This window comes from Carex rostrata, chromosome 30 (genome assembly GCF_964058835.1).
Source record: "Carex rostrata chromosome 30, lpCarRost1.2, whole genome shotgun sequence".
Lineage (NCBI taxonomy): Eukaryota > Viridiplantae > Streptophyta > Magnoliopsida > Poales > Cyperaceae > Carex > Carex rostrata.
The window spans coordinates 87,698-101,324 of record NC_135947.1 but is presented as its reverse complement, the minus strand read 5'-3'; the positions used below and the strand labels follow the sequence as shown (position 1 = coordinate 101,324).

The 13,627-nt window shown below is 33.3% G+C and overlaps 1 long non-coding RNA gene across 2 annotated transcripts; it reads right to left on the bottom strand.

Annotated features, from left to right (window-relative positions):
* Nucleotides 1–2,519: 2,519 nt before the first annotated feature.
* Nucleotides 2,520–6,662, bottom strand: LOC144546891 (uncharacterized). Of its 2 annotated transcripts, XR_013508903.1 has the most exons (5): nucleotides 6,367–6,662; nucleotides 4,317–6,181; nucleotides 3,466–3,769; nucleotides 3,075–3,143; nucleotides 2,520–2,842 (listed from the first exon to the last, which is right to left on the bottom strand). It is a non-coding gene; the product is annotated as an uncharacterized LOC144546891 (long non-coding RNA). The 2 variants fall into 2 exon arrangements; XR_013508902.1 differs by having other exon boundaries at nucleotides 3,466–6,181.
* Between the last annotated feature and the right edge of the window lie 6,965 nt (nucleotides 6,663–13,627).

Below are 13,627 nucleotides of genomic sequence, written 5' to 3'. Positions count from 1 at the left end.
TAAAATTCATTGCTGACAGGGTGTAGTATCCTTTGAAACATGATTAAGGATAAATAAGAACACTCCTTGGCGATCTCTCATGATAGAAAGGGCACACAAACCCAAAGAGTATGTGTTAAGCCCAGTAATCTGCGAGGGCATTGTAACACCCTCGACAACTGTCTATTTTGTCCCCTATCATAAGGACAGGTGTTACACTTACACACCAATATATTGGAGTAAATTCGAATAAGAATATCCTTGACCCCTGCTGCATTGCGTGACGATGAGAAGACATCACAGCCCTTTAATTTAAAGAGGTATTACACCACAACCAAGTGATCCAAAGGTCAATCTGCCTCCAACAAAGGATTGCCAAGTTGTCACAAAGTCATTGGCTCCTATATAATTCACTGGACACAGTGCCAAGAGCGTACAATCAAATAGCTAGCCTTCCCATGATCTGTCAATCTATGAAAGAATTAGAATTTGTGCTATTTTTGAGATTATGGTATACATCTCAGTTAGAGATGCCTCTCTCATAAATATCTTTAAAGTATAGTACATCTCTACGTACTTTTTCTCTCTGACGCATCTATATTAGAAAGTCTGTAGTTGATATTACAAATAATATATAAATTGTATTATGGCAGTAGATATTATTCTACTACAAGAATATAAATGTAATTCATGTATATAAACTGAGTATATTGTCTCTGTGACATATGCAAATATTCATTCAGAAATAGAAATAAATTTAGAAAACAACTCTACCAAACCAGACCAAGATGCACATCCCTTTTCATAAGAACTCGCAGTACAGAAAACCATATGTAAATTTCTCAAAAAGTCCTATTTCTGATATTACATTCATATATTGCCATGTGATATAACTAATATTTAAAGGGTATAAAAGAAATTGATTTTGTTTAATACTTGTGTGTGTTGTAATTTTTTAGATTTGTTGGGTTTATATAAAAACTTCCCATTATTTTTTAAAATAACCAAGTAAACTTTGCTGTAGCTATTTGTTGCCTTAATTGAAAAACTACAATTAGTACTTGGATTTTGGAACATTCTTTAATTCTACTGCTTGTCAAATATCAAACTTGCTCTCCTTAAGCACTCATTTTAGTGTTTTGCATTAAAGTTGACATGTAATTTGTGACTGTTAGTATATATGTTATAGAGTAGAACTAGGGTGTTCTTAAGCTCACCAAGGTGTTTGGTGATCTTAACTCCAAAACCTATTAGATTAGCTTCAAACAATAAATTCAAGCCGTTGAAACCAATTTACTTCACGAGTGATTAATTTAGATGTAAAGTTTTATAATTTCAAATTATTTGTTTATAAAGTCAAGTGGTCAAAAGGTGTTATAAAAATGAATGTACTAAAATTAATTTATAAACCTTCTAATTTTGACCGTTTAACTTTATACTAAAATAATTCGAAAACTTAAATCTTTGCACATAAATTCATCACTTGTTAAGTTGATGGATTTCAACGGCTTAGATTTGTCGTTTGAAACCAATATATTAAGCTCACCAAACTTAAAAAAACCCTAATTTTACTCTATGTTATTTATAGTCGTTGGCATATATAATGCTTCTTTTATTTTTGTTCTTTTCATAAGCTATCATAAATTTTAAAAAATTGTCAGTGTATATGTACAAAGATTTTTGTGTATTCTCAAAGTTACTTTATTTGATATTTAAAAATGTATAATATTTTCTAATAAATGTTCTTGTATATCTAAACAATCAGATCATTTGTATGATGCTCAAACGGAGAACCGTGAAGGAGAACTTCTCTGAATGACTATTTTTAGCCACTTACCTAGATTGCTTGTTGTGAGTGTTTGCCAAGCATGGTTTTTTTTAGCCACTCTACTGAATTGCTTGTTATGGATACTGTATGAGTTGCCAAGCATGCATATTCATAAGCATGATGGTTTTCTCCAATATTTTTTCCTATAAGTCTAGCTAAATTGTTGGATAACAATCATTATTTTTAATAAAGTAAAAAAAATATTTGAATACTTGTGTTTTCTAATGCGTATACGATAACTAATATAGTTGATAACTTATATATATTTGAGATGAAAAGATCATACAAAAATGTAGTTTACTCATGAAAAAATTGCTTGTTACAATAATATCATGAAAAAGTTGCTTGCTAATGTCAAATATATTCACACAATTGATATGAACTTACGATAGATGGTGGTTGCTTCACCGAGTTTTGACGTTATTTTGTCTAACATATCCATCATAAGAGATGCTGTCATATAACATAAGCATCAAAGTTTCTTTTAATTAATGATTAGTACTTTAGTGCTGATTTGGTTTAGAATGGCTTTTCACCCATCCCCACTTTAGTGCTTTGCAAAGCCCATCGACCAGCGAGTTGTAACTATAAATTGTGGGTTGAATTCCTAGTCTAGACATTCATTTCATACTTTGTGGGCTTCATCAACCTTCCCAGCGTTACATAAGAAATTTTACAAAATCAGTTTCAGAATTATATATGCTGAGCCATAACTAGTATTTCATTACTGACACAAAAATTTTACAACCTAATTAAAAGTATCATCGCTTTAATTACAACACAGATATATTGTAATTTCATTTTATCCTTGTACACATATCTATAAATTTCACACGATTTAGCACACATATAAGTCAATATTTTTTTACATGCTCCATAAGACCTCAGAACAATGAAATAATTATTTTTTTATGCCCTTCAGAACAATGCAACCATGTACGTACTATGCCAGTATCGTGGACATCAGACTCCATCAATATCAGCACCCTGTAACAGCTCCAAGCCATGTCTCTATTCCAGAAATCTACAATATAACTGCTTGATACTCGGCAAATAAGCATCAAATAAAATAAAATTTGCAGCAATAGTTTGTGTCAGTGTCTTTTTTTCATACTTTGTCCTTGAATCTTCCAATTTTCCATTATGTCTTCTAAACATTTAAATTTGAGGTCTGGCAGCAGTTTGCTGCTGAAATGCTGCCAGCAGCAAATTAGCCAGACTCTATTTATGAGATACAAACTATAATAAATAGTGAGAAAGAGCTTACAAAGAAACTGTCAAGCCAGAAAGCTCCTCCTTTGAAACTGACAGTGCCCCACGAGTTCCAGATCAGCATCTGAACATAAAAAAAGATAAAAGTATCACACTATCTAGTCTTGTACCGGTTCAATCTTTAATCACAAAAATAAAAAAAAATCTAAATATGTCCATTCAGATTCAGCTAGAAAAGTAAAATTAATTAATAAGCACAAGCTATATCAAAATTAATTCTCAAAATCTAAATATGTCAATTCATACAACAAAGTAAACCAGTAAACAAATAGATATTGCTTCTACTGTACTGTATGCGCATTACATAACATAGTTATAATTTTAATTACTGATTGGGATCAACTCCAATTGAATCAATGAACCCGTCAGTGAATAAGGGGCAATACCTAGGGTTTGATGAGGATGGTGCTTCTAAGGATTATGGATGACCCCTGCAAGAGCTTCAACCTCTTCCTTGGCTCTTTCAATCAGATTCGACGCCTATATTCTTTCCGGAGATGTATTCTCATGAACAAAGTGTTTTTTAGAAATGAATTAACCATTTAACCTTGTTCACAGTTGAGTTGTGAATCATCTCATTAGTGATCCAGAGCCTTTCTTCATGAAACTACTTTCCGGCTTGTGCCAGCTTTACTGTCACATTGTCCCATGTGTACACATTGTTCTCCTTTAATGCCTTTATCACATCACCTGGCATTAACAAATGAAAAAAAATTTCAAGGCCGTAAAAGCAAAATAATGTTCAGAACTGAAATATGATCACAGGATACAACTTGTTATCTACTGTTAACTATCATTAAGAAAATTATTTGAGTAATTCTATAATCCCAGTTTTATAGTACTTTGAACCTTGTTGTGCATCCCGAATAATTGCCATTGATTTCAAAGGGCAGAAAAGTAATTTTCAATAATATTAAAAAATTGAGTATCTTTTATAATTAGATATCTTTCTAATCACCAGACCTGTGCATCTAGTGAAAATACATTTTCGATAAAAATGGAAAATTGTTATATTAATTACCCAAGTCCAGAATAACCATTGGATGCACACTAAGGTAGGACATACTGGTAACTTTAATACACACAAGAATCACCCAAAAAATTATTCATTATCAGGTAGTACATGGAATAACAAAATAATTAGATCATCTTAAGATTATGCATAGGTGCACAGGAGGGCAAGCTATTGGAAACAAATCCATAAAAAATAGAAAAACTGTAGTAGTATAGTGTCGACCTGAGATCTAAATCTTAAGTCAAACAGTATAACCAAGAAAGCTTGAAAGTTCTTCCAGTCGGTGGCAATTAGTGGACAAACAAAAAAAATCTGCCCGGAAGAGAGTTTGTCAATATTGACAGTTCTTGACAACCAGGATTGAAAGATTGCGTTATATTCGTCTATTCTCATTTTACCAGCACTGAAAAAAGAGTCAATTACTCAATAAAGCTTCATGTGCAAAACATATAAAATGTGAAAGTTTCCTTTATCGATCCTCAATTTGTGCAATCAGCACCCAATGAGCCAAGTTACAAAACACTCTGATTCTTACCAGACTATAATGGTGCCTTTCCAAACTGACCCAATTTGCGCCAAAATACTACTCTCTTAAACGTATCTGATATCAATTCAATTCAATTTTTGAACGAGATCTACCTCCTTAGCACGTTAGTGAGAAGGCGTGGTCGAGATCTACCTCTGGGAGCGGAGGTGCTTGCCTCTTCCACCTCCATGAAATCCAGGAGCGAAGAGGCAGGAGGTGCTCGCCTCTTCCGACAGCAAGGCCTCTGGCAAAGAGGCGGGAGAGAATCGGGCAGCCGCGAGAGAGAGCTTTGGGTTTCGGTGAAGGGAGGTGAGATCAAGAATTAAAAGAGAGAGAGAGAGTGGGAATGAAAGTTGGGTACGGTTAGTAGTTAGACGGTGAGTAGTTAGAAGTGAGTAGTTACACCAAGTATCCAACTTGTGCCTTTTGAATGATTGATCTTTTCCCCGCTTTATCGCAATCTCCTTTTGTATCATCCCCATAACTGTCTGGTAATTTGGTCGAATGTGGTACCGAGTCCATGAAACAGGTCAATTTTTCCTTCAACTCCTTTAGACCTAATCGTCTTAGTTCCTTGATTAGCATCCTGTATGTAACATACTGAGGTACAATACCTTTCTGAAACATTTCTTCAAACACTTTACATGCTTCTTCGAATCTTCGTCTTCGGCACAGCAAGTGCACATGCATGGTGCTAGTTGCAAGGTCAGATTCAAATCCATTATTGTTCATTTCTTTTATCATTTCTGTAGCCAATTGCACCTTGTCATTCTCACAAAGCATCTTGATCAGTAGGTGGTACGTTAACCGGTCTGGTTGGTACCATGAATATAATCCACCATCTTGGCATAAAGATTCATGCCTTCTTTGACCTTGCCGTACCTTGTAAAGAATAAAAAGAAGTAATTGTAAGTTGTCGCAGTTGGAAGGATATCTCTCCTCATCATCTGCTTTAGGATGTCACTTGCATCATCCAAGTTGCGGTTTTTACAGAAGCCCCTTGACCAAGGAGTTGAAAGTGGATATGTTCGGCGAAACACCATACATTGGCATTTTTTCGAGCATGGCAAGTGCATCTTTAAATTGGCCAGCCTCAGCTAGTGAATCCACAATAGTACATTTTCATACAAAGATCATGTTCAACGGTACAGATTAACTATTTGGACTTTGAAACCAGAGATATTGATCCATAGTACGAACCAAATAGCGCTATGTACAGTACCATAGCCTTACTCTTAAAATAATATTCTTGATCAAGCCAGTTCTTAAAGGATCATAGGGACAGGTACCAAACCAGTTCTTAAGGGATCCTAGGGACAGGTACCAAGCCAACAGTGATAAGTTATACTTGGTAACAGCACGTACGACTATACCAACCGCCCTTAATATATCAGTACACGTGTCTCCATTGCAACAGGAATAATGACAAATAATGCCACCAACAAGCCCGGTAACAACATTTGACTTAGTTGCATCTAAGCATTTATCTTCACCAGTTGTCAATGCTGCGGCAACAATTGCCAGTGTAGCAGCTAAACTGCTGTTGGATAAAACCTGTATCCTGTGAATTAACAGGGATAGATTTCAAGCTTTAGAAATACAAACCAAAGATTTTAATTTTGTCAGGATATGATATTATAACCTTTTGATTACATTTAAACACCATTAATCATTATATCTTCTCAATAGTGCAAGTTGACTCATAATACAAAAAAAAAAAAAAAAAAAAAATCAGTGAATTTGCACCAAGTATCCAGCTTGAGAAGCACGGGGTCGAGCGCCACGTCATCAGCAACCTTCTAGCTACCGCTCCGGCGGAAGCGGTGGCGATGGCGACGCTGGAAGAACCAGCGTAGATGGAGGGCGCAACTGGTCAGCGTAGAGAGAGGCGGAGCCGTGGAGGTGAGGATGGACAAGAGAAGAGAGAAGAATGGAGAAGGCATGGGAAATCCTAACTGTACGCGTCAGGAAGGAGGAGAGGAACGGAGAATCGAGAGGCGCGCTAAAAGAACGCGTGCGCGGATCGACAGAGAAAAGAGAGAAAGGGCGTCTGGGAAAGGATTAAAAAAAACGCGCAATGTGCCTCGGAAGAAATGAAGACGCGTTGAGAAAAAACAGAGACTGATACAATTTATATGTATCTTTTCACGTGGCGAGTACGTTTCGAACTACATTTAGACTTCTACATGTTAGAACACATAAAATAGATGCATAAAATCGAAATTAGTGATTAATGGCTGAGATTGTTATCTACTTTTGATGAGAGGCTAAGATCTATTTAATAAACGGCTGAGATTCTATGAGGGTGAATAGGTGGTTGGGACCTAAATTTTTCAACGTGCTATTTAGTAGTGATGATGATGATGATGATGAGGATTTGTGATTTAATATCTCCTTCTTTATCGAAAAATATTCAAATATTAATTTTTTCTTTTGTTTGCCATTGGTCTAATATTCACTTGTAAAATTATTGCCCTCCGTTTCAATTGAAAGCTAATTTCGAGTATTACAATATGTAAAATGATCAAATAAGTACTGACTTTATTTCACTTGTAAAATTAATTACTCTTCGTCTATTATAATATGTAATTACATTGTATTGAGATTCTTTTTTTTTCTTATTTGCATGATGAAAAAAATTATAAACTTAAATTAGTTATTATTTGGTTGTTAAATTTCTCTAATGTTAATAATTAGTAAAAATATAGAATAAGATTTTTGAAAAAAAAATACTATGTATCATAGCTTATTCACAATAGTTTTTTTAGACTCTTCACAATAACGCAATAATCGCTATTTAAAATATTGCTCATACTCGAGAGAAGCATATTTGAATATATACCGCGGATAGTTTTAGGTTCATGTAGATTCAATTTTTCAGATTAGTCCAACATTAAAATTTCTTAATTTATAAAAGCAAACGTAGACCTGTAAACCAAAACCAAAAGATAACAATTGTTTCCAGTTAATGTACATTCTTATTTGTTGTATTTTGTGTCGCAAGTGATTCAACAATATCTCATGTATATTTGTTTAAATCAAAGTTCTAAATAGTGTTTATCGCATCATAGCGGAAAACCTACAAAAAAAAAGCTATAGTGAATAGCGTTATTATAACAAAAGCTATGCCACATAGTTTTTTTTTTTTTTTTATAAAAATTATATCATATCTTTGTACTAAATATTAACATTATCTAAGTCTCATAGAACAATAAATAATATCAAATTGATTAAAAAATTATAATATTCATATAGAACTAATACAAAGTCCAAATTACGACTCAAAATATCTATAGTAATATATCATAAACTATTGATCTTTTTCTATTCAAAATATATTCAGCATCATGACATAATCTATCTTTTTCTTTTTAAATTTCAAAATAACCTAGACATCGTGACATAATTAACTATCTTAATTTATTCAAAATATTCAAACTACTATATAGTAAATATCATTTTGTTACTTTAAGAAATATCTTAATATATTCAATCTAAGCCTTTATTTAAAGCCCATATAAATTGAAAAGAAAAAAAAAAACGTATGTTGCATAGCTCGTTGTAGCTTTCTTATTGTGATTTCATTTGATGGATCTCTCATTAAATATTTAATAATTTACTATAAAGCTTAGTACGTCAATTGCAAAAAAAAAATTACGGTTAAAATCCAATATGAGCCTTTATTTAAAGCCCATATAAATTGAAAATAAAAAAAGCTCATGTTGCATAGAGGACGCTATTTGCGCTACACGCTATGCGCTATAGCGGATCGCTATTATTGCTATAGCGTCCGTAGCTCAAATAGCGTGTTATTATGTCATAGCTTAGAGTTTAGAGACCAAAAATGCTATAACGCACTATTTAGAATACTGGTTTAAATTAACAGGTACAAAGTTATTACAACAAAGTGTCACATATAATTCATAAATAACAACATGCAAATAAATATAATATATTTGATCTTTTTATAGCAAAAAACACACAATCTGAATAACAAACGTAATCACTAATTATTTCTCAACATTATTGTTGTGCCCTAAAATAATTGAGAATTTATCTAAAAGATACGTTAAATTAATTTCTTAGAAAATGACTAATTCAATGCTCTGAACCCTAATTTATTGAAATCCACAAATATAGGATAATGAATTTGACGAAATAAAATCCATTTTAATATTCTGCATGAAATATATGAATTTTGAGATAAAGGACTCCAAAAATCTCTAAAGGGCCAATTTGATATGAATTTTACAAATTCTGGAGATGAAACTGGGTACAAAGTTGAGTAGCAGAAAACAGGTCCAGAAGCCATTAGGTGCAATCTCGAGACACTAAATGAGACGCTGACAATATGGGCCAGTCTGTTCAGTGTGAGAGAAGGAAATTGCGCTGGATGAGTTGAAAAATCCTGGTTCATGAACTCTGAACTAGACCTAACACCTCGTCAGAATAAGGGATCGCATGAACCCAGACCACTCAAAAGAAGGCGCCTTAGCGAAATTCAAATACAGCGCTTTAACCCGTTCGATTTGGATGCGACGGGCTCGTGAGCCCAAGTAGAAGACTATCGCAGCTCGTATGAACCTACTACCTAGACTACTCAACGAGTGCGTATCCTCTGAGATATCTCATATTTTGCGTGACCGACGTGTCCGGTGTCTATTCGGGGGTGACGTGGGGGCCAGTATTATTTGAGCTTTGAGATTCGCGTATAACGTATTATAACGTTTGAGATTTTCCAGAAAGTCACGCAAAATATGAGATATCTCAGAGGATGCGAATTCTTACTCAACACCCTACGCAAATAACAAGGGCCGTTTAGTTGTTATTTCGTGAGACCGACAGGTGGCCCCATGGGTCAGAGTCCTTCTCCCTCCCTTGCAAGCAGGGGCGGAAGGTAAGCCTATCAAGGGGTGGCTAAGCCACCCCCAACATTTTCATTTTTTTTATCAAGTATATAAAAATTAAACTAAAACTTCTATTTTATATATATTAGCTACCCCTATAATAATACAAAATAATCAAAGGGATTGAATATAGGATAATATATTTTTTCATTTGCTAATTTTTCCAATAGTAAAACAGAAAAAAGAAACTAAAAAAAAGGAAAAAAACCATACCTATTACAATATTATCTTCGTTAAGCATTTTGGAGAGGTCACCTTAACCATTTTAGAAGGTATTATTGATTGTACCGGAAAACAAGAAAATTATTGGAGAGAGAAAAAAGTGATTAAGAGGTTTTCTGAAGAGAAAAAAAAAATCAAAATTATAAAGGTGAAATTTAAATTGATGTGAAGAACGTAATATCTTTTTCCTTTGATATTAGAGTTTGTTTCTTATTTATCGACTATTTACAAATTTTTAAATTGTTGTTCATTGTAACTTTTAGATAAAGGCTAATTTTAATATTTTATTTTCATACAAGATTATCTATTATATTTTTATTTTTTTTGTAAAAATAAATAAATTATGATAAAAATGTTCTGTATGGAATTATAGAAGAGATTATTGAAATTTTGTATCTAATTTAAATCCAAATAAAATTATCTTTAAAAGAAAGATCTCAGGTTCTTATTGTAAGGTAAATGAAAGCAAATAGTGAAGAAACAATACTATCTTGTGTTATATAATTTTGGATTTATATAGAAGTATTTTAAATATGATATTTATTTTGATCAGCCACCCCTATAGTTGAAGTTGAGTTCTGCCCCTGCTTGCAAGGTTAAACCAAGCCGAAAATCAAAGGGAAAAGGAAAGCCTAAACGATCGGTTTGGAGATGCTACTTTGACAACACATGACAGTAGGGGTGTTCAAACGGTCGGTTCGGTTCAAACCGCAGTAAAATGATCAAATCAAATTTTTCTTCGGATTTCAAAAATAGAATCGAACTAAACCGATTAAACCTATCAATCGATTAAGAACCGAACCAAACAAGCTGTAAATTTCAGTTTATTCGGTTCACACCGAAGTAAATCTATTAACAAAATGAATACTTGTCATACACAACAATTAAAGTTCGGTTTGATTTGGTCCGGTTTGGTTTAATGAACTTATTATAATACTAGTAAAAATAGAGTCAAACCAATAGAAACCGGTCGGTTCAGTCGGTTTTGAGAAGTCTAAACCGAACCAATCCATTTAAACCGAAATTATTCAAAATTTCAACCGTACCGATCCATTTAAATCAAAATTTTATGGTTGGATTAAAAAATGAACAAACCAAACCATTTGAACACCCCTACATGACAGAATGTGGTGTGGACTAAAATTGAAATAAATAATTTCTACATTTATTATAGAAGGAGAATTTTTTTATTTGCACCTATCCAAACTATTTAGTTATAATTTCTCGCCGCTCCCTCTTAGAAACACGATTTATTCGATTTATGTTCGGATGACCGAGGAGTATTATTTGTGCTTTGAGATTCGTGTCAGGTTAAAAAATTTGGACCATCAGATTCAATTTCAATTGTACTCGGTCAGCTCTCCTCTTTATATGGACTCGCAAATAATCAGAAGGCTATCGCTCCTCTCTCAGTATCATAGGTGAAGCTCTCTCTGTCTCTCTCTCTCTCTATCTCTCTCGTTCTTTCAATTTTATTTGTGGTTTAATGCTGGTAGGATTTTCGCATCTACTGCATATCTAGCTGCACATTGGCTATTCATTTCCAGGCAAATGGTTTCAGAACGGGTTAATCTCTCTCTACATATAATAGGTACGGAATCTCTCTATTCTCTGTTTACAAAAGCTCTCTCTCTCTCTCTTTTTTGAAAGTTACTTGTTAGTGGCTACTAAGTTAGCTCTCTCTCTCTGGATCAATTAAAGAAAGAATAGTTCTTGAACTACACTGGTACATGAAGGAACCGTCCAATGAGGATGGGTGTGCGGTACTAGAAGCTAGCGTTGAAACTATTGGTACGGCACTGTCGGGCTGGGTGGTACACTCAGACTCAATGGATGTGGTAAATTCTAGACTTTAGAACATACAAGGAGATATGAGAATTCTGGAGGGTCAAAGTGATAAATGTACATGCTATTGATGTGGCAGAGAGGAAGATCATCTCCAGATTGCACCCAAGTTGGCGAATCAGGGTAGTTAAAATTTGTGGGATAGGGAGAATTATAAGGGATACTGTAATAGGCCGTACCATCTCTCTCTCTCTCATTCTCTCATCTGTGGTTAATGGTTTTGTGTTTTCCCCATTTCAGGATATGCTGTGTCGATCTGCATGCTTCTTTCGCCAGCGTAAGCAAACTCCATAAATCCCAATAATAAGCTTTTTGCGTTAGATTTGAGATAGATAAATATAATCTGGTAAACAGGTCCTATTAGGAAGTTGCACTATATATATATAGATATCAAACAAGTTGCACTATATAACAAGTTGCATTACATAATGTAGTACAGTACGTACAGGCCATATTAGGAAGTTTTCACAGAAATAAGATGGAGTGAGTCTATGGTACTAGGCATATTATTATTTGGTCTATAATATAGATTGATATTTTCATTTTTATAATTTTATTGGTTGATCCGAACCATTCAACATTATTTTTACATGAATAGGTATTTACAAACCAAATTTTATATTTTTTATATTTTTTTTTACTATTTCTTAAGATAGGTAGAAAATCATTGTTTTTTTATGATCTATAATTTTCAGATCAAGTGATTTTCTACCTATCTTAAAAAATAGTAAATTTTTTTCTAAAAAATATAATATTTGATCTGCAAGTACATATTCATACGGAAATCATATTGAACGGTTCAGATCGATTATTAGAATTTTGAAAATAAAAATATCGATCTGTATTATGGACCAATCCGTGATATGCATAATACCATGGGCTCACTCAATAAAATCTATGCCATGTGTTATAATTACTAACACTACTATAGAATTGTAAATCAACATCAGTTATTTTTTATATTCAACAGCACCATTTTCTAATGAGTGTTATTGTTATCTATACAGTCAGGTCGTTTGTAGGATGCTCAGACAGAGAGCTGCGGGGGAGAATTCTCAATGGCCATTTCTGGCTACCCTCCTCAACTGTCTATTGTGGATGCTATACGAGGTGCCCAGCATGCATCCTCATAACATGTTGCTTCTTATCATCAACTGCATTGGAGCATTTCTGGAGCTGGTCTACCTTAGCATTGCTTTTGTATTCTCACCATATCCCAGACGAGTATGTTTAATTCTTTTCTGTAGCTTAATTTGTAAAATATCCTTACAACTAAAAAAGAAATATGTTACAAATTATCTACAAATAGACAAATACTTCTAAATTAGGTTTAATAATGAGTTAGGTAATTTATTAGAGCTAACACAAATATCTAGGTATTAGAAAAAAAAATTAATTCTATATTTATTTTATACAAAATATATACTTTTGAGGTAATTTACATAAATAATTAAGAATGCTGTCAAACCACCATCCTAAAGGCATGTACTGGGCTGGATTTCAGATCTATTCAAATTTTAGGCCTAATAGTTTGGGCCATCAATATTTAATTATTGTAGGACTATTTCATTTTTGAGTTGAAAGTTGAAACGGGCTATGACCCCGCTAGGAGTTTGCTTAGGTTTTCGTAAAGATATTTGATACTACCTGAGTTCAAATTGGGCCATCTCTAAAAAAGTTTGCTTATCCTATAAGTGGGCTTAAATGAATTAAAGTTTTTAACTTTCTAATTTTTGGAAAATAAGATCCGATGCGGTACTATGAATATAAGATCAGGGATCAAGTTACAACAATTTTTCAGTTACAACAAGTTATAACAACTATTTTTTATATTTTCAAAGTCTAAATCGTCGATCCAAACCGTTAGATGTGATTTCCACAATAAAATGTGTTTTCAAATCAAATTTTACATTTTTTTGGTATTTGTTTACTATTTATTAAGATGGGTACAAAATTCAATGGTCTGAATTAACTAGTTTTTGTACCCATCTTAATAAATAGTAAACAAATTTCAAAAAATATAAAATTTGGTC